At 40.7% G+C, this 22,554-nt stretch overlaps 1 protein-coding gene across 1 annotated transcript in view; it reads right to left on the reverse strand.

The window, feature by feature from the left end:
- LOC124793304 overlaps positions 1–12,636 on the reverse strand; it is a 75,158-nt gene extending 62,522 nt beyond the window's left edge. Inside the window, exon 1 of the mRNA XM_047258009.1 lies at positions 12,008–12,636. The gene's annotated coding sequence lies outside the window, so the exon portion shown is untranslated. The remainder of the gene's footprint in view (positions 1–12,007) is intronic.
- Positions 12,637–22,554: the final 9,918 nt, after the last annotated feature.

Raw genomic sequence — 22,554 nt, forward strand, 5'->3', positions numbered from 1 at the left:
TGGGATCCATACCAGATCGGTCTGACGGAGGAGATAGAGAAGATCCAAAGAAGAGTGGCGCGTTTTGTCACAGGGTTATTTGGTAACCGTGATAGCGTTACGGAGATGTTTAATAAACTCAAGTGGCAGACTCTGCAAGAGAGGCGCTCTGCATCGCGGTGTAGCTTGCTGTCCAGGTTTCGAGAGGGTGCGTTTCTGGATGAGGTATCGCATATATTGCTTCCCCCTACTTATACCTCCCGAGGAGATCACGAATGTAAAATTAGAGAGATTAGAGCGCGCACGGAGGCTTTCAGACAGTCGTTCTTCCCCTGAACCATACGCGACTGGAACAGGAAAGGGAGGTAATGACAGTGGTACGTAAAGTGCCCTCCGCCACACACCGTTGGGTGGCTTGCGGAGTATAAATGTAGATGTAGATTCTCACAATAAAACCAAACTACAAAGATATGCTGAAGAAAATGATTTTATTGACTGCCCTTTCACATTAGCAGAGCTAGAGGATGCCATGTGTTGCATGAAGAATAACAACATTCCAGGACTGGATGATCTACGAGTAGAACAAATAAAGAGGTTCGACCCAGGCACTAAAAGGTGGATTTTAAATCTAATTAACAACTTCATTTCTCAACTAAAGATATCCAAAATATGGCGTAAACCAAAAGTGGTAGCCTAACTGAGACCTGGGAAAGATTCGACAGATCCCAATAACTTTCAACCAGTCTCTCTTCTATGTCATCTATACAAACTGTTGGAAAGAATGATCTTCAACCACATATCAGCTTATGTAGACCGGAGCCCAATCAAACAACAGGTAGGATTTCAGCCGGAAAATCATGTTGTGGCCAGATCCTCAACCTAACTCAGCATACAGAGAGGGCAAATTACATGTGTGGCATTTGTGGACATAACAGCAGCGTATGATACAGTAAATCACAACCAGCTCATAAGGAAGAGTTATACAATCACCAAGGACTATCGACAAATGTAGTTCACCCAATACTTACTTCAAAACAGTCAGTATTTGTCATCCTGAACAACAAGAGAAGCTGACGGAGAATACAGAAGAATGGTCTCCCCCAAGGCAGTGTGCTGGCACCACTGCTGTATAATATATACACCAATGACCAACCTGTTGCGACAGATACAAGATCTTTCATCTATGCTGACGATACAGCAGTTGCAGCACAAGGACGTACATTTAAAGAGGTGGAAATGAAACATACTGCAGCTCCGAAGACCTGACAAAATTCTATAACAACCACCACCTAAAGCCTAACCCATCCAAAAACACAGGTGTGTGTGTTTCACTTGAGAAATAGACAAGCTAGAAGAAAACTGGATATAAATTGAAGGGGACTGCAGTTGCAACATACATACACCCCTACATACCTCGGAGTAAAGCTTGACCGAACATTCACTTCCAAAGGTCACTGCGGGAAAACAAAGCTTAAAGTCTGCAGCCAAAATAATGTAATACACAAGTTCACTAATAGCTCATGCGGAGCTCAACCAAATGTCCTATGCACATCTGTCCTAGCTGTATGTTCCTCCACAGCTGAATATGCAGCACCAGTCTGGCAGAACTCTGCACACACCGGGCATGTTGATACCGCTCTCAACGAGACAGGCCGCATCATGACAGGCTGCCTATGACCAACTCCAGTCAACAAAATCTACCAACTGGGCATAGCACCGCCACAGATAAGACAAAGAACAGTGGCAGAAATTGAAAAGAAAAAACAGGAAAACAATCCCAGGCACCCCATGTCTGGAAGTGAAGCACAGTATTCAAGGCTGAAGCCCAGAAAGTGTTTCCTGCAAACAACTGAAGCAATTACTTCTTCACCTTCCACTCGCCAAATTGAGCTGTGGTGGGACAAAATAATTGGAAATAATAGCCAAACCCTACAGGAAGAGCCTGCTGCTGGTTTCCAACTACACTATCAGACGTCGAAGAATCTGAACAGACTGTGGACCGGAGTGACACGGTGCAAACAAAACTTAAAATGATGCGGGTACATTTCTGGAGATTACTCCAGCATAGTTTGTGGAATCAATACTAGTAATAAGAATAGTCTACACATCTGCACAAAGATTTAAAGCCACTTACTTTGATCCATTATTTAGAAAACAGATTTTTAATAATTTGCCAGCTGCCATAAAAAGTTTAACTACTAATTCAATTCTGTTTAAGAGGAGCCAAACGGACTTCCAAGTGGCTAACTACTTCTACACCACTGATGAATTTCTCAGTAGAACTCATTGATGTGTATACACAAAGCCTGAGAAAAAAGTGAAGCAACCACAAGACACAGTTGGATGCCAATACAGCATCGTCATGTATTCACCATCTGTGTTTCAATTTGCTGGGACAAATAGAATGTCCACCACATTAATGTTGTTTGTGTTTAGCATTGTTACAATGTCTGGGAGGGTATATTAGAGGACTGAACAGCATCAATGTTGAGTGATCACTATGAAGGACACTGAGATGCTGTGTACTCATTTGAGACAGTGTTAGCAACACTTGACAGAGTTTGAAAAGGGCCTCATTGCAAGTCTACATGTGGCTGGCTGGTTGAATTGTGAAATATCCAGATTTGTGGCACATTTGATTGTGACAGTCATGGGAACATGAGGGTAGGCATACTCATAATCAAGGTGCTGGTCAACCATATCTAACCACTACAATAGATGATCTCTGTATTGTGCACCAAGCACATTGTAACCCCTTCACATCTCCACCTGGCATCTGAGAATGAGTAATGGTCTCCCTGGAACACTCTGTGTCTCTTGCATGATTGGCTGGAGACTAGCAGCAACCGGACTAAGGAATTTACCATCCCATGCGTAGGTTGCTGTCTTACTCCTATCATCATGGTGTTGGGAGGCATCAGGTCACAGCTGGTACCAATTGATGAAATTCTGAAAGGACGATGATATGGCAAGGACATCCTGTCCCCTCAAGTGTTACCTCATTCATGCATGGCATATGTCTTTATGAACTGTTTGCGTAATGTTGAGGTACTCCTGCGATTAGCAAGATCCTCAGATCTGCCTCCAAAAGAATGCGCTTTGGACCATGTTGGATATGCCAATTCTGTCCCAATGTCAGCATGGAGGATATCAGGGTCATTTACAACAATTGTGGGGCAGTTTGGCCCAGGAGGGGATATAACAGCCTTATGACACTATTCCCAAACAAATCAGTACATGCATCCAGGCTAGAGGGAGTGCAATGTCATACTGATAAGTGGGCTCATACTGCCAAGTTCTTTGTTAATTTGACTTGATTTTGTAACCACTGCAATTACCACATACCCTGTCCACTCTTGAAGTTCTATGGCATTTCTTCCTCCCTTCCTGTACTTTGGCTTTCTCATTGATGGTGCTTGGCCAGTGTAACATACATTTACATGCTTTGTGGTGTGTTTGTTATATTTTACATAAAAAAGGTTTCATTTTTTTGATTTGTTACACATACACGAGGAACATTCTGCTTAGCATCTGTGTAAGAAGGTTAGCTTACACCACTTTCTCTCATTTTTTAAAAATTTATTATGTATTCTTCGAAAATATAGGACAGAAATTTATATTACTATCCACTTTGAATCCTTAAGGATCTCCTCATTATAGTTCTCTGGAACAAAAAATAAATCTAATCTATTCTCAACATTAAGAACAGTATGAGCAATAAAGAAAGGACAATTTGGGAGATGGGATTTCACAGTGGCTCTACATAAAAAATACACTTTTGCAGACAATTCAAACACCCGATACTTGTAAATGTAGGGATTCCTTTTTTCAGTGATACTGATACCTGGATTACAAACATTTCTAGTTCAGTAATCATATTTTAAATACTGTAAACTGCTACAATGATTAAATGATACTATACAGCATTTAATCTTATCCTCATCTAACTACTGTTCCATTATGCCACTCAGAGCAAACTGTTGACAAGGAAAATTGGTTTAAGATTCTTAATCTAGTTAGTCCTATTTTATTCTTTCTGAAAAGAAATATTTTTTACCATTCTTGTCCTGATTAAGTTAAGTTGTTTTAGAGCAGTTTCAGATTATCATTATTGTTTCATGCATCAAAAGCAAAATTCTATCGGTCCAGAAAGTGATCTATAATGCAGCAACCGTTTCCATGTAAACTAATCAATATTTATGTTGTGTTACATTTTCCCTTCTATGTCTAATGTATGAGATTGATTGCCTTTCTACATAGTCCTAAAGTTCTGCATTCAGCTTTAGTTTGTTTTTCCAGAGACAGATTTCTGCCAATTTAGACATTCCAATAAAAATCATAAATTTATGCTGATATGAAACACACAAATAAAAGAACAATTTTGGAGGCATAAAGACTTTATTATCACATACACCAAGAAAATACTACATCTTTGTTCTGCAATGTGAGAAGAATGTCACATTGTAACCAACAGAAATTTCATTAAAAGAAGCAACAGTTGTAGATATGAATGCAGCCTCATGACAATACAATACAATTAAGTCTTCTTGGGATTACAACCACATCAAGTTGTTCAAATGACATTTTCAGAACTATAGCTAATGGCAGTTACATTGGCAACAGCAGAACGCAACATAAGAGTTGTGGACACCATAAGTGCACTTTAGCCTATAATTTCATTAACCATATTGTCTACTATTTTAGTAAAAAGTTACAAGTAAGGAAGATTGTCTAAACCAATAATGCATGTTCATCAGATTAATTCTAGGGAATCTAAATGATTAATGGAAAATCTCATATAAAGATGTGAAACAAATACTAACAAAGAGATAGAGGGGCTGGCCTGTACTTAGCTCAGTACAGCCGATAGATAACACAAAACAGAACAGAAAATTTACATTCCTAGCTTTCGGAACTTTGTTCCTTCATCAGGGAGGAGAGACGGGAAAAAAGGGAAAGTGGATTTAGTTACTCACAACCCAGGTTATGAAGCAACAGGGAAAGGGAAACAGGGAGGGTAGCAAGGATGGAGGCATGGTTGTCAGAGGGAAGCCAAAGATATATCAAGAATATCTTGATGCAATGGCATCAGTACTGCTGCAGCATTAATAATTATAAATTGTTAGTCACATCACTTGCATTACACATTATGTGTGATGCAAGTGTATAACGAAAACTCTTATCAAAAACACTAATAAATTACGAGATGGAATTGCTGGACAGTATTTGTTGTCAAGTGCCAAAATATGTTGTTCTGCCATCAAACACGTATAGAATAGAAGTAAAAGAGAGACACTACCTAGATTTCAGCACTAATAATAGTTTCTACCTCAGTCAGGAGAGGAGAGAGAGGCGGGGGGGGGGGGGGAAGGTGAGACAGAGAGAGAGAGGGGGGGGGGGGAGAGAGAGAGAGAGAGAGAGAGAGAGAGAGAGAGAGAGAGAGAGAGAGAGAGAGAGAGAGAGAGAGCGGGGGGGGGGGGGGGAGAGAGAGAGAGCGAGAGAGCGAGAGAGGGAGAGAGGGAGAGAGAGAGAGAGAGAGCGAGAGAGAGAGAGAGAGAGAGGGAGAGAGAGAGAGAGAGCGAGAGAGAGAGAGAGAGAGAGAGAGAGAGAGAGAGAGAGAGAGAGAGAGAGAGAGAGAGATGGGTAAGGTTAAAAAGGCAGAACAGGTCACTCAGATCCCAGGGTGAGAGAGACCCACATGTAATAAAGACAAGACGGAAGACAAATGTGCACTTATACATTTTGCTAACATTTGTACACTGTCCATTGTTATGTTAACTGCTGTTACATGGAGTGCACTTCGTGTACTGTAGAACTGGCTAGTTGATTTTTGTTTACGTAGTACTAAAAAGTAGTTTGGAAGTGTGTCCATATAGATTGCTATAGCAATTCAAAAGTAGTAGCAAATAAATTTTGTTTCATCAGCAGCTCTTGGTGCTACATAAACATGCTTTTTTAAAACACTTATTAACTGTGCACTACATCTGCACAAAATGTACAAAAGTAAACAGTTTGTATTTGTGAAGTAAAAATGATAGAAAAAGAAAGATGTTTGGTAAACAGTCAATGTAACATAATATTTGCACCTTTCAAGACATATTTGTAAATAATTTTAACTCCATTGTTCTCATTGCATATGTAGAAGTAAACTCAACAATAAAGCAGGGGAATATTTGAAATCTAGGATAAACCTAACATACATTTGAAAAAGATAGGTCTTTGAGAAAGCAGCTTATGATTCATTCACTTGCACGTCATATTCCAGAGGTGTCAGCATAAAAGTAAACTTTGAAGGAAAGTGAAACATGTCAGGGTGTAGAGTAGTAGAGATAAGCATCCAGCCATCAGGAACTTATAAAGCACACATTTTCCAACAGGTAAAAAATTTGCCAGTTTGAAATATGTCATTACTGTACTGGTTATATCATTCAGGTAGCATAAAAGTAAGTATTCGACATATATACAAGATATTAATAACTCGGAGCAAAATAACTGTCTGTGGACTGTGAGGATGGAGGCTCTTTTTATTGCCTACACAGGTTGAAAATTAATAAAACTGACAAACTGCAGGGACAGATTCTTGACTGGAAATTGAGGGGAAAAAGGTCTTACCACCATGTGTCCGGACATGCATTGTTGCCATGATAGACGGTGCTGACGCATGACAGTTCCTCTGATAACATCCCATGTGTTCTTTGTGTGCCGCAGGCTGTGTGATTGACGCAGCATACTGTAAGCAGCAGAATGGTCTGGTACTCATATGAGGAACAAGCCGAAATGGTGTTTTGTGTATGGCCAAGCAGATGGAAAAGTTTGAGACACAGCATGGCCATACCAAAACAAATACCACAGACACCAACCACACTGCACATTTCCAGCCCTTTTTAGGCATTTGTGTGATCATGGATCCTTTCTGACAAACGGGCAGGGGAGGGGAGGGGGGGGGGGGGCAGATTACGCATTTACCAGATTTTGAGGACCGGCTTCTACAGGATACTGAGATGAGCCCTAGTACAAGCTCCAGGCAAGTGGCCCGCCAACATTGTATATGCCCAAGTATGATTATATGTACCCTGTATGACAACCACTACTATCCCTGTCACCTGCAGTTCCATGGGGACCACTTTGAACATCTGTTGTGATATGGATGCAATGCAGCTCTGTACTGCGTACTGGAACATTTGTTTGTGTTGCATGCACACAGTTCATTTCCAGACATATGTTCATAAGACCTTTCTTCCTCCATTTCCAGTCAGAAATCCATCTCTGCAGTTTGTTGGTTTTATTAATGTTCTCCTTGTACAAACGAACCTTAGTGCTCAGTGGCAAAGGGCCAAACAACAAATCCAACAATCACAGGTTCGATCCTCCTTTTACAATTTTTACCTGTCACTTCTTTCAACTCTGGCAATGTTTGTCGACGTGAAAAATGCTGAGTTGTACTTTGGTTTGGAATCCACATTGAACTGTAGGTCCTCCTATGAATGGCTGGGTAAGTCAGTTCATAGGTCAAGAAGGCTATGGCACACACCCTCCAACAGGACCATGCCTAGTAATGCAATGTAGTGTTCAAAATAACCTTCGGACTGGTGATTGCTTTGCTAAGACAAACCACAGTATTACACTTTAGCACCAAAACACAAAAGGGGATCTTAGGAAAAGATTTAGGCCGTGGGGATTATGAGAATGGGGGAACTGCTCCAAAGACAGTTCCCAATGATGTAGTTTACATGCTATGGGGAGGAATTGGGGCAGGGGGGGGGGGCCGGAGGGTGGGGGGGGGGGGGGGTTGAAGGGAGGTAGTTATTGAAGCAGATGTTGAAGTCATTGGTATTATGGTCTGCACCTTGTTTAGCAACTGGTTGGCTGAGTTTGTGATGAGACAAAGTTTGGCAATGGCCATTCATGTTATCGAGCAAATGATGAGTCAGCATACTCTTATATAGCAATGCACAGTGAAGCAGCACAGCTGGCATATGACTCTGCTGCTTTCACTTACAGCACTAACTTAAATCGAATAGGAAGTACTTGCAACTGGACTGCAGTAGCAGGTGGAACTGGCCAGCTCTTTCATCTGCTGAGTCCATATGGTAGTAATTAATTTTGCTCAGTAGTAGGAGCAGGGTGACATAGAGACAGATTAAAATATTTATTTTGGGTGGGTGATGAAACATTAATTTGAGGGCTGAGGATACAATTTTGAGTAGTATAGTCTTCATCTCAAGGCACAGCAATAGCTGTGGAATGGTTGACACCAGTCAGAATGGAGATGATGTTGGTAAATGGAGTGTTTACATGGTCAAAATTTTTTTATGGAGCCACTAGAGAGGTAGAATTCAACACATACGAAAGTATTAATCTCAATTTTAAAAAGCTAGATGAAAGAGTCAGTCCAACAGGTACTCAACAGAGGCCCTGTTTACAATGCAAATGTTGAAATCTAAATTGCCCCCTAAAAAAACTTGCTAATTATATTCCATAAATTGTTAAAGATCTGGGCTTATTGGGTTAAGTGCTTCCATCCCACCAAAAATCTTTTAGTTCTGTTATTAAAAATAATTTCGTGTACGTGTTCAGTGCGCGATTTCAAATATCACCAGTCTCTTTACTGATTATGTAAGCATTATTGTGTTGCTGAACTCCCGAGAAAACGTATCTCCGTATTTGTAACATTAACATTCTTTCTGATGTTATCCAAAAAATTATTCCGTTTCACTACAACTATAATACTACCATTGATCGGGGTTGCTTTGGTCTTTGTGGGTTTACTTTGGTCCAACACCAAAAAAAGTTTTAAATTTTTGTGCTAAACAAACAAGATAAGATATATTGGTGTTTTTGTATTTTTTGGGTTTAAAATATATTTTAAACCCTACTTCAGGGTATTTTAATAGGCTGGGGCGATTTAAAATTTTTACGATTGGCAACAATGAAATTTTTGTGAATCTTTGTTTTGATGTGTGATTTGTTTAACTCCAAACTTTTCATTGTGGACGAATTCAGTAATAAGATAAAAATAAGGATAAGTGTCAAAATATCTTTTGTAATCCATTACCAATGTGTGATAATTGTTTTTCTTTATTCTTTTTTAAACAGTACATGTTTAACTTTTTGTAAACTTCACCTAAAAATTAGTTTTTTGGGGCTACTTTGTACCAGGCCTAATTTGGACTAAAGTAGCCCCATCAATTTACAAATACGTTTTTTCCTTTCAAATTAAAACAAAAATATTTTTACTAACATTGTTACATACGTTACTGTTTTGAAATATTATTTTGGGTGTTTTTGTTCCAGTTGCTGATGGTAGAATGACGAGAACTTACAAGAGAAAGCCAGGTTCAAGAGAGTACACTGATTATTGGAAGCTTGTTGGAAGGACATACAAAGTTGAGTAAAAACACAACGAAGTGCATGTCAATATTATAATGTACCTAGAAACACAATAATAAATAAGCTTAAAACCTATGGGTTACTGGTACCAGTAGGCCTACCTGCAAAAAGGTATGGCCATCCTACAGTCTTCAATGAAGACGAAGAATAAGTCTTTGAGGCTCATATTGAAAAGTTAGCTCCATTTGGATTTCCTATCACTGATCTTGATTTAACATTCTCCAGAGAATACTATCTTGACAAACAGGGGCATCCAGTAAAGAGTTTTAAAAACAGCTTTCCAGATCCAGATTGGGCAGCGTCATTTAGAAAACATCACCCTAAGTTAACGATGCGTACAGCAACATTAAACGAGTAAGAGCTGCTATTGATGAAACAGTAATCAACGATTATTTTGACAACATATACAAACTGTTCTCAGTTCAGGAACATTTGAAGATTGGTTTATGACCACTTTACTTCCTCGGTTGAAAAAGCCGCCTGGTTTCAAGGTTGTGATTGGGGACAACTTAAGTTCTTATATCAACTTAGAAATTGTAAAAGCTTGGAAGGATAACAATGTAAAGTTTGTGTGTCTGCCACTGAACTTGACACATATTAATCAACCATTGGATGTCACATACTATGGCCCTATGAAAAGGGAGTGGCGTAAGATATTGACTTCACGGAAGGAAAAAAAAAAGTCAATGGCAGACTTGCCCAAGGACCAATTTCCTAAACCACTAAAACAACTGGTTGCAGGTTCGAATCCTGCCTCGGGCATGGATGTGTGTGGTGTCCTTAGGTTAGTTAGGTTTAAGTAGTTCTAAGTTCTAGGGGACTGATGACCACAGCAGTTGAGTCCCATAGTGCTCAGAGCCATTTTTTTTAAAAAACAGCTGGTCTTTTGTTTGTATGTAGAGAAGAAAGAAAATACGATATCTGGATTTAAAAAAAAACAGGTATCATACCTTTCGACAGAACCAAAGTACTGGAGCACTTGCCTCAACATGGTAACTTCAACAGCACTATGAAAAATCTAATTGGAGAAAGTTTCATGCAACACTTTGTGGGTAAAAAAGAAGGATGTGACAAAAAGTACTAGGCAAACTCAGAAGTATAAGAAGTTGGATGTTCCAGCTGGAAAAAGTTTTTGTTCAAAGTTGTTTGACGAATTGAGCAAAAATGAAATGAACTTTGAAGGCACATTAACTTCTACACCTAAGCCGAAAAAAGGGGCCCAGCGTAGAAAGCAAGAACTAGCAAACAAATGAGATAACTCTGGTTCTTACAGTCTTCTTGATGACAGTGCTTCTGATGATGGCTCACACTTTTATTTAACTGAAAGTGACTTGATGACAATGCTTCTGATGATGGCTCATACCTCTCTTTAACTGAAAGTAAATCTTAAGATTTCAATGAAGAAGTTGGCAACATCAAGCCTATCAAGGAAACACCACCGGCACCGGACCTAGAATCATTAAAATGTAACTTGAAAGAAGGTGACTTCTGCCTAATGGGGGAGAATTACGCTCTGCAGCAGATGGTAAGAGGAAGACCAAAAAGTCCGGGAAGTGGCTTGACAAAAAGGATATTCTTGTTTACGAGCAGAATGACACGAAGAAAAAAATCAACCCTCCGAAGCTCATGAAATGACACTTTAATGTTCCTGAGATGGCTGATTTTGAGTTGGTATTAGAGATTAGCATCAAAAAATTTTGTAGAACAAAAATAAATGGTTTTCATGATTTTCAAATCAAATCTAAAATTTTGTTTTCTTTATAGGTATTTAAATAAGTAAACAATTGTTTTTGCTACTTTGTACTGTCATTTCATTACCTGATTGTTATGTAAGGGAGTTACAGTAATCTAACGAGTGATTTGTATTGAAATGAGTGAGTGGTCCAAGTTGGGCCTGGGCAGGGATTACTTTCCAGAATGAGATTTTCAATCTGCAGCGGAGTGCCTACAAAAGGCAAAGGTCCTGAGTTCGAGTCTCGGTCCAGCATATAGTTTTGATCTGCCAGGAAGTTCTGGGGTTACTTTGTTCCAACATTTATGAAATAGTGAAAAAATAAAAAAAATGTATCTTTAAAAAAGTTAATACTTCTTTATACTTTGTTAATTGGTTAAAACTCAATTTTGACGTTGAAAATTCATTTATTATATTTTTTATTAGGCCCTAATTAATATGCAAGTGAAAACATGAAAAGCTGGCCCAAAGTATCCCCAGTCATGATACAACCTGAGATGCTATCTTATTAATATATTCATTCACAAAACAGCCTTTTGCTTGAAACTGGAACGAAACAGCTCGTATACTTATAACGTGAATCCTCTTAATCAGAATTTCTGGAGACATTTCTCATGCAGTGTCAAACAGCAGCAGTTGTAGCGCCGTTTATTGTGGTAACTAACGAGAACGATTAATAGATATGTTATTTTCACTCAAAAGCAAACATCCATGTTTCCATGCAGAGGTGCAGACAAACGTAAACGGTAGTGGAGAGTTATGCGTTGTATCTAAATACAACAAATTAGAAATTATTTGACCTTAAACGAAAATACCATGAAAAAATTGTTTATCAAATTTGACCCTACTGAACAGGTTTATTATCGTAAAAAAATGTAAGGAGTGTTTGAACTGCAAGTAACTCACATTTATAAATTTTATGTAAACTACCAGTTTCTGAGATCACTGTAGCACGTCATTCATTAGCATTAACCAACAAAACTCCGCTGAGCCAGTGTTTACACTCGTCCCATTTAATATTTTAGCATTGTCCGGAAAGTAGGTACAAGGCAAGGGCACTGACACACATAACTGACCGCGAACAAATATAGGACACGAAATTGCGTAATAGTCAGCGCTTTCCTACGCAGCCTATTAACACACACATTGTTTTTGGCACCAACACCTAGAAACACAGAATAAATACACTAGCTTTTGTTTTTTAGCACCTTGCAGGTAAGAATGACATAGCGTCCTGAAATCTAAGCTGTAGATTCTGCTGGATTGGCAAGCATTGCGACGTACTATCATTCTTTTTTACACTAAGAAATTTATCATATCTTTCATTTTGGCCAAGGCTCTGCGCATTCACTTTTCGTTATGAATGCTAGCAAATTTCAACATTTTCAGGATTAGTCTGGTCTCGTCACCAGCTGCTTCGCAATCCGCAAACTCACTACATACACAAGACACTACACAAAAATTTATTTTATTAGCTTCCATGTTTACAAACTTCACACTTTCACAGTGCTTCTTCTGCTGCTGTGCAGCGGTTGGTTGCCGTAATGCCTATTATCTTGGCTTGAATTGAAATGACGAACTATCGAACATGCGGCGCCTTCTAAAGACTGTTCTGGAAAAATCGAGAACTTCTATTTTATTTATTCCAGCATGCTACCCAATTCGCTTGGTTGCAGGCCGAGTAAGAAAAAAATTCATTAAGGTTGTTAAAAAATTAAACAAACATTTTACTAAGACTTATAATGTGAAAGGGAATTCAGAAAATACGATATCATAAATTGTTAAAATCACAACAGTACAGTAAAAATAATCGTGCGATGATTATTATACACTGTCAAAGGAAGTAATGAATGCACTGTGAGAAAAATATTCTTTTTGTGACTTTGTCCCGCAGGGTGGGCTGGGTTATCATCGTACTTGCCATGGTTAGCCTAAGGGGTGGCCATAGCCCCATCTTGTCGTCACCCGGTTACCTCCTCACATGGACAGGAATACGTGTACCACAACAGTCTGCATGTAGTATTATTCATGTGAAAGTGAGCGAAATGTTTATAAACGCTTGTGAATCTTGTAGCTGATGCGAAACGTGGATACCAGCCTGGTATTCACCTAGTGCGATGTCAGAAATCGCATAAAAACTACATCCAGGCTGGCCGGCACATCAATCCTTGTCATTAATCCGCAAGGTGGATTAGATCTGGGACTGACGCACCTCCTCGTTCTGGAAGCAGTGCTGGAAAAGGCGAGAGAAAGCTGTGGGAAAAAGTCTTCCCCAACAGGAGAATTAACCCAAGTTTCATTGCTGAAGAAACTGAGATCCGGCGATTTCGGGTGTGGCTGGAGCATCACGTGGTAGAGTCCACGCAGAATACAGTGGCTGATGGGCAGTGACCAATTTTCGTCCAAAGCGCTGGGCGAGTTCACTCGTTTGTTTGGAAAGGGAGGTCGACAAGTATTTGTCACCCTTCGGCCAGTCAGCGATGTCAGAATCGAGGCACACACCCTGCAGTCTTTCTCAATTTTACACAGAGGTTTTCCAGGCCAGGTTCATTCCTTATGTTTCACAAACGATTTCAGATTTCGAAATGAGATTTTGGCAAATGATAGTACAAAAAGAGGAGAGTATTTTGTCTTATCGTTATTATGCAAAACTTCATTCTCTGTCATATTATTCCACTAACTTGACTTTTTGGGCGAAGGAATGTAATTTTTAAGGGCCATTAATAGCTCATGAAACGAGAAATGCTATGGGTTTTGGAACAACGTAAGTAAAGACATTAGACTTTTTGTTTTTGTACCGAGGATGTGCTTTTCCATAAGCTACTCAGCTTATGTTTCCTTCCTCGCTTAATAAACTGAACAGGCCACTGTTCCAGAATTCTCTCGCAGTTGTGTTTGCACAACATATTAGTGAAGTGAACTGTGTAAACTTCGCTGAGTTTTGGCAAAAGAAACAAATTTTAACGTGACAACCAGAGAATTGTGCAGGTTTTACTCAAAATTCGCCATTCAGGACGCATCATTCAAAGTTACAAATGGTTAAAAAGCCAGGCGAAAGAAAATCTATGCATTTTTGGCGGAATTCTTTTTAGATACTAACCATAGCAGAGGTGAATGGTCAACATGAAAGTGTGGGCTTGGAGGGCCTCACTTAATATGCGCAAAAAACGTGAGCATATGTTTCAGTTTAGAATTGCACTTCTCATTCAGCACTCCACATTTCCCCTACAATGCCTGCCTGTAACCTCCACCACTACTGCGCTCCCCATGTATGCCCTGCCATCTGCAGTTCTACGGGCCACGGTATTCCGCGTGGATTTTACATTCCCTCTTGTCACTGCACACTGCACCACCACCCAACTTCTTATGTGCCCTTAACGATAATATGAAAAGTACATTATCTCAGACAGGCTAAGTTAATACTGTGTTGGAAAGTGAGAATATGTTGTCTGAAGTCAGTTAAATGAACTTACACTTCTTTGTCTGGTTAAACATAAATACAATAAATGCTGTATTGCACATTCTAAAAAATCGAACTGTGTTCTATAAACCACTATTGCCCCAAGTATTATAGTTTCTTTCCATTTATCTGATGTTGAATAATTAAATTTTTACCATCTATATGGCAGTAGTATGTAAGGAACTGAAGAATACATTATATCCAGCTACAGGTTCTTACAATTTTCTATGTGAATTTTTGCTAGGTTTTTTTTAACTGTCTGCCAGTTGAGACACTCATCACTACTGTTAAAGTGAGTATTTTATTTAGAACTTTCAAAACATTTAATTCTTATTATGAGACACAAGTCAAATTTAAAATAAAAAAAATGTTTACAAAATACAAAAGCATTGAAAATTTTGCATTATTTTATAAATATAATTGCAATACAGTCTATAGATATAAAATTTGTATGATAAGGCATGCAATATGTAATACATTTGTCTTCAGACATTATTCCATTAAGTGGCTTGTACTATTTTTCTGGAGGGGATTCAAGCCTCAAAGAGAGAGAGGCAGGGGTGGTCCAAACCCTGATGGAGAATGTGATTCAGTTGCTACAGTCCTGGGTGGTAATGAGTTGTGAGAGGAGTGCTCCTCGGTAGCAATGGAGTGAACATGTGGGAGATAGCAAGGACTGGAGACACAGGGGGCCAGAGATATGTTACTGGACAATATTGAAAGGGTTATTTCAGACTAGGAAGGCCTCAGTGAGACCCCCGGTCTATGAGGAGAGGCTCTGCTTGTCACTACAGATGTGATGACCATGTGTGACGAAGCTGTATGGAAGGGGCTTTTTGGCATGGAATGGGTGGCAGCTGTTAAAGAGGAGGTACTGTTGGTGGTTGACAGGTTTGATATGAACATAGGTACTGATGCAGCCATCTTTGAGGTCGAAGTCAAGATCGAGCAAGGTGGCTTGATGGGTTTAAGAGGACCTGATGAAGTGAATGGGAGAGAAGTGTTCAAGTATGGAGAAATATGGATAGGGTGCCCTCACCTTCCATTCAGATCTCGAAGATGTCATAATGAATCTAAACCAGGTGAGGGTTTTGGATTCTGGGTAGTTAGGAAGAATTCCCCTAGATGGCCTATGATTAGACAGGTGCCATGCAGGTGACCATTACTGTAAAATAGATTTGTTTGTAGGTGAAGCCGTCAAAGGAGAAGTAATTAAAGGTGTGGATATTGTTGGTCATGGTGACCAGGAAGGAGGATGTACATTTGGAGTCAGTCAGGCGTTGGGAAGGATAGTAGTGTTCAACAGTAGCAAGGCCATGGGCATTGGGGATGTTAGTGTAGAGGGAGGTGGCATCAACAGTGACAAGCAGGGCACCATGTGCTAAAGGAACAGGAACTATGGAGAAATGGTGGAGGAAATGGGTTGGTGTTTTTCATGTAGGAGTGTAGGTTATGAGTAATAGGCTGAAGGTGTTGATCAACAAGAATAGATATTCTCTCATTGGGGTCACAGGAACTAACCACTAAGGAGCGCCATGGGTGGTTGGTTTAATGGATTTTAGGAAGCATGTAGAAGGTAGGACTGCAGACAATGGTAGGGGTGAGGGGGGAGATAGTCCCAGAGAACAAGTTCTAACATTGGTGTAAGAATATGTAGAGCGAATGGAGATCCTGTTGGATTTCTGGATGAGATCACCGTCGCAGTGTTATTAGGTGGATGAATCTGACAGCTGGCAGAGTTCTTCTGCCAGGTAATCTGTACAGTTTAGAACCACAGTGTGGATCCTTTGTCAGCAGGCAGGATTATAAGGTCATGGTCAGTTTTTAGGTAGTGGATTGCGGTTGTTTCTGGAGATGTAAGGTTGGTTTCCATATTGAGGGATTTGGGGAATGATGGTGAGGCAAGATTTGAGGTTAGGAAATTCTGGAATGTTAATAGGAGGCAATTAGGGAGCAGTGGAGATGGATCACAGTTGGACGGAGGAGTGATCTGAGTTGGGCAGCATCCAATATTAATTTTCATTTGAGTCTGCTTGTTGGGGTTGGTGTCGAAAAAGTGTTTCCTCTGTAGGGACTGGAAGAAGGAGAGAAGGTCTTTAAGTCCAGCTTGACTGGATTTAGGAGTGTCACAAAAGTTAAGGCCTTTGGGAAGGACTGATACTTCTGTGGGACCAAGGCTTTTGGAAGTAATGTTCACGACTGTGTTTCAGGTCTGTTTAGATTCTGGTTTCTGGATAGCAGTGCCAGGAAGTCTCTGAGACGTGGTAAATGCAGAGAGTCTGTGAGGCAGGGTTTTTTGGCTATGAGAAAATGTGTGTGTGTGTGTGTGTGTGTGTGTGTGTGTGTGTGTGTGTGTGTGGAGGGGGGGGGGTTTGGAGGGTCTTGTAGAGGTAGCGGATAGTGGTAGTCCAAGGGGAGAGTAGGAGGCAGAAAAGTTTGGGGTGGTGCTGTTCGTGTTGCTCTAGTTCATGCTGGGCATGAATTTCAGTGTGAGAGGTGGAATGCAGGAATTTTTGATTCCAAAGCAGGAGAATTTTATCCTTCAGAAAACAAAATGACCTAAGCAGTCTTGTATGGAACCAGATCTCCTGTGCCTAGTCTCTTCAGTCATGTACCAACTCTGACACACAGTCTGACCACGAAGGTGCACTCCCCTCATGACTCAGTACCACCCAGGACTGGAGCAACTGAATCTTTTGCTCCAACAGAATTTCGACCACCTCTTGTCATGCCATGAAATGAGGAATATCCTAACAACTAGTCTTTCCATTCCTCTAAAAATGGTATTCTGTCATACAACAAACCTACACAGTAGTCTTATCCATACTTACACTATCCCAACCCCAACCCCTTGCCTCATGGCTCACCATAATTCTCCCACCACCATCTACTCCAGTCTAGTCACAGGCACCTCATATCCCATCAAAGTCAGGGATACCTGTGAAAGAAGTCATGTGATCTACAAAATAAGCTGTAATCACTGTGTTGTTTTTAATATGGGCATGACAACTAACAAGCTGCCTGATGAATTACCACCAATAGTGGTCAAGAGGCAGCTGGACTACCCAGTTCCAGATCATATTGGCCAAGACAATGTGTTTCACTTTAATGATTGCTTCACAGGCTGTACCATCTGGATCCTCCCTACCAACACCAGCTTTTCTGAACTGCGCAGGTGAGAAGTCCCTCTGCAATATATTCCACATTCCCATAACCCCTCTGTTCTCAACCTTTGTTAGTCTCTGTCCCTTCCCCTGCATCTAGTCCTCTCATTTTCCGCTCTCCTCCCTGCCCCCCCCCCCAAACCTCCCAACTACACCTAGCAGCACTACCCTGTCCCCAACATACCCCTCCATGCTCTCACAAGCAGTACTACACTTTCCCCTACCCCACCCTGCTATTCCCTCCCTCTGTACCTGACACTGCCCCCATAGCCCCAACACCTTATTACGCCTCTCCTGAGGTGCAGTTACAACTCAGTCTGACGACAGCATCCAAAACATTAGTCATGTGTGTGCAGAGTAGTTTTTTCATTGTGCCTGTCTGCGACTCAACATCTTCTCTATGTGGTGAGTAGCAGTCTATCATTTTGAAAATATACCTATGTTCACAAATAAACAGAACTCCTTGAACGACTAGAGTCAGGATATCCATATTCACAGGACATATTCCTTAGAACGTTATACAGAAATGATTAGCATTTGAGCCATGTCAGCCCATGGGTTCAAGGTCAACATAGATATCGCGGCACCACACCACCCACTGGTAAATTGTGCTCGGGCTTCTGTTGTCTAAATAAACCGAAGATAATGGATCAGTGTGACTTGAGCAGACATGCAGGATACCTTGCAGATGTATGCCCGAATGGTATCATTGAATTAGGAGCTTGAAAGAGAGTGCATTATTAGCATGAGAGAATGTGCTGCATCCATGTGGGAAATTTCTGCTTGTGTTGGATAAAGTGTTTCACCAGTGCAATGGATGTCTGCAGAATGGTTCACAGAATGCCATAGAACATAATGGGATGGGTCAGGTCGCACCACCCCAATCACCCTCCGAGATGACGGACACTTCATCTGAATGGCATTGCAGGACAGATCTGTGTCCTCCTCGGCTCTGGTCCTAGAGTGGTACAGTGTAACAAATAATACACTGTCAGGGGTGACAGTTCTGTCATCGTTTATTATGGCATGAGTTACGTGTGCACCATCCACTTCTCCACCTATCTTTGATGAATGTGTAGAAACGTACTAGATGGTAATGGCATATGGAACGATGTCAGTGGGGACAGAAGTGGCATCAGTTAGTATTTTTGGATGAATACAGGTTCTGTTTGTTTGAAAATGATAGCTGCATTTTCGCCACAGTGGCATCCCATTAGCACAAGACATAAAGTGCCAATTCGAGGCCTTATGGTGTTGGATGCTATTGGGTACAACCACAAGCCACAGTTCATGCATGTCCAGGACACTGTGACCAGTGGGATCTATATGAATGACAACCTGTGACCCCTAGCCATACCATTTTTGCACAACACCCCAGACGCCATTTTTCAGAAAGACAGTGCACGACCACATATTGCTGCATGAACACGTACTTCTTGGTGTCGCAGGGTGTCAGCCTTTTGCCCTGGCTCACCAGATCGCCAAACTCGCAGTAGGATATGGTGGAACGATGGGTGCAGTGCTGTGACCCAATGCCAACTACCACAGATGAACTTTGGAACCAAATAAATACAGCATGGGTAGCTATACTACAAGAAGCCATTCACAACTTATACATGTCGATGCCATCATGTACGGAACAAGTTATCAAGACCCATGGTGGACCCCATGCCTAGTAGGCAACAGGACACATGCTGTATCGAGATGGCTGAATGCTAATCATTTCTGCAGAGCATACTAATCCAAGTGTCCTGTAAATATTGAAGTCCTATCTCTATTCGTTCAAGGTGTTCTGTTTTTTTCTGAACATGAGTGTATTATAATTACGTTATCTTGGACTTTCCTGTGTTTTATTATATAAAAGTGTTATATTGAAGCTAGAGAAAAATACTTTTTTGAATCCAGGATATTGTTCTCCACAATACCGTCAAATTCGGATACTGCCGAATTATGATTAGCTCCTACAAATAATGGTACCCTATATGTGTTAAGGAAAAAGAAGAAATGTATCTAACTGACTCAAACCATCCTTGTTACAGAAATTACTGATTTAAGTACTGTTAATGTCTTGTTATGTGCAAACAAAGTAAAACTGGAAATGGAAGAGGGCAAAGGAAAAAAGAAAGCAAGCATAATCAGGAGTATTTGGGTAAAACAACTGCCATGAAGGAAGAATATAATTTGCTATTGGAAAAAGAGGAAGCCATTACAGATGTCCAAACAAGACATACAGGTTTCTTCAAACACAGTATAGCAAAAAAAAATCTGGATATACTTGAGGAATACAAGATATCAGCATTTCCTTTTAATACTAACAGAAGATGGCAGCATGTTATAGTACTCACAAAAAACAATGGATCCAAGAAGGTTTACTGCAGTGCAGAGTATATGAAAAATCTGTTTATGAATCTTCATTCAGATTTTGATTTGCTTAAAAAGGATGGTAACATTGTATCCAAATGTAGTGGTTTCTGCATTATGTATCTAGTAAGAGTAAGGTCATTTGCTGAGTTTAAAACTGATTGAATAACTACATTTAACGACTATTTGTTTACTAAGGTGCTGAACTTAGTTCTCTAATACCGCTACATTATGCATCAGAGTTAGAAACATACACTTAAGAGGATGTGGAATTAAACCCAGCAATCGCCATGTTGATCTATGTCTTCATGAAGCTAACGTGTCTTATTTGGTGCTTTTCATAGTGATACCGGCGTGTTACGAAAATACTGAAGTGCCACCCTATTTTTTGGAGCTACTGAGTAAAATAGTGGCACTGCCACTACTGTTGAAAAGGGCCACAGAAGCCAGCAAGCGCAGAAGCGACCAAAATACCACTGCATCACATGCAGCAATGCACTGGTCGATGTTCACATAGCAGGCCAAGTGAGGGAACATCAGCTCAGTTGCATTGATACAGCAGAAAGACAAGGCCGCTGAGGCATCAGCAAGCTGGTTACTACACCTCCAAACTATTGGCTTGCTTTGGTGTATGCGACTGGAAATGGTGCTTTAGCATACCAAATAGACATCAAATCTTTATAAATAGCCATCAGTTTTAGCTAAATGAATGTCAGTCTGGCAGTGCCATCTAAATGGAGAGACCTACAGCAGCCAACAGGGTGTCATTATTCTGCAAGTAGCTACCACGAAACATATTTCTTCCATCGATGAGCCTACTGCTGCTCCTTAGTCCAACACCATGGACTTAGCGCATTCTAGCTGGGGGGACACCTCTGGGCTCACTCAAGCTGTGGTATCCTGCAGCCCTGGAGGTCACCCAATTGTGCCCAGGTTGCTGCAGCCACGTAACCACCTATGCCATCATTGCCGATGGATGTCCTCACTACAAGAATCATGGAGGGAGACAGCACCTACTGGTGCATTTCGCCTGAGTTAAAGAGCCATACCCAGACAATATGCATGGTGCCATGGACTCAGCATGTCACCATTTCTGTCCACCCACTTACGTCAGGCATACCACTAGTTGCTTGTTGCATCAGTGCTGCCACACTCACTGTCGTCAGGACACTCCCATGGGGGCGTTGATCATGAAGAGCATAACTCTGAGTGTTGTAGTTTGTTTTCTAGTAAAATGTATGATTAATAATGATATTTGTCGGCCAGGGTGACCAAGTGCTTCTAGGCACTACAGCCTGGAACCACGCCGCTACGGCGCAGGTCCGAATCCTGCCTTGGGCATGGATGAGTATAATGTCCTTAGGTTAAGTTAGGTTTAAGTAGTTCTAAATTCTAGGGGACTGATGACCTTAGAAGTTAAGTCCCATGGTGCTCAGAGCCACTTGAACCAATAATGATATTTGCTTCAGCAACCATCGGTCATCATCCTGATGACAATCTGGCACCTCAACACTGCCACCAAAGAGGTGATCCACCCAGAGTCTCTACATTTTGGTGCCAGGAGTGGGAATAACGTCTGCAACGGGACCAGAAACCTCATCTCTAGCCGCAATTCATAGCTTCAAGGTGAAGTGGGGTGGTGCAGTGTTTTTTGTTGTGTGCTTTTTGACTGCAAGTGTCATGGTAAGTCAATGAATGTTTTGCCAGAGGTTAAATTGTATTTGTAGATTCAGTATGGGGCAAGTAAATTCAGGCAATGTTATGTGGATGTGTAAGTATGAGTTCAGCCATAACATTTGCCATACCATGGAGGGCTACTGCGAGTGTTAACATTGCAGTTTTAGCATCTCAAGAAGCTTAGCTGCAAGCAGACAATGTTTATCTAAGGAAATAAATATTGAGGAATGGAACATAGCTTACACAGAAGCATTACTCCAAAATATATGGAGAAGAGTCAGAAAGAATTCGACATTTGGTTGGTTAAAAACGGACCTCCAGTGATAAGGGATTTGAGGATTCTGGAGAGGACTGAAAGATGGAAAAAGACTAATACGTATGTGGGGGCAGAAAATAAGGGAAAAGAAGCTAACAGTGCAAGTTTAGTTGATGCTCAGAGTACTGACTTTGTAGGAGTTAAGGGGAGAAATGTAGAGTTATCTGCTCCAAGATCTTGTGAAAATGCGAAGTCTGAATCGTTTGTAGTGTCAAACGAGGTATGTGTGTCTTCTACTGAAGTAAATAAGTGTGTGGATAGTAACACAGGCAATCTAAGTGCAGTATTATCTTCTCCATTGGGTGATAATGGGTGTTATTTAGAGGGTGTGGAGCCTGGGCCACATATACAGTGAAGTATTTGTGTATCGTAAAAAGTGGAACTGCAGCCAGCAATTTTCTTGTAGATACTGCAGAGGATGCACAAGAAACTTTCGATAAGGTTGACAGTGTAGTGGATGTTGTGAGCAATAGAG

Source organism: Schistocerca piceifrons, chromosome 1 (genome assembly GCF_021461385.2).
Source record: "Schistocerca piceifrons isolate TAMUIC-IGC-003096 chromosome 1, iqSchPice1.1, whole genome shotgun sequence".
In the NCBI taxonomy this organism is placed as follows: Eukaryota; Metazoa; Arthropoda; class Insecta; order Orthoptera; family Acrididae; genus Schistocerca; species Schistocerca piceifrons.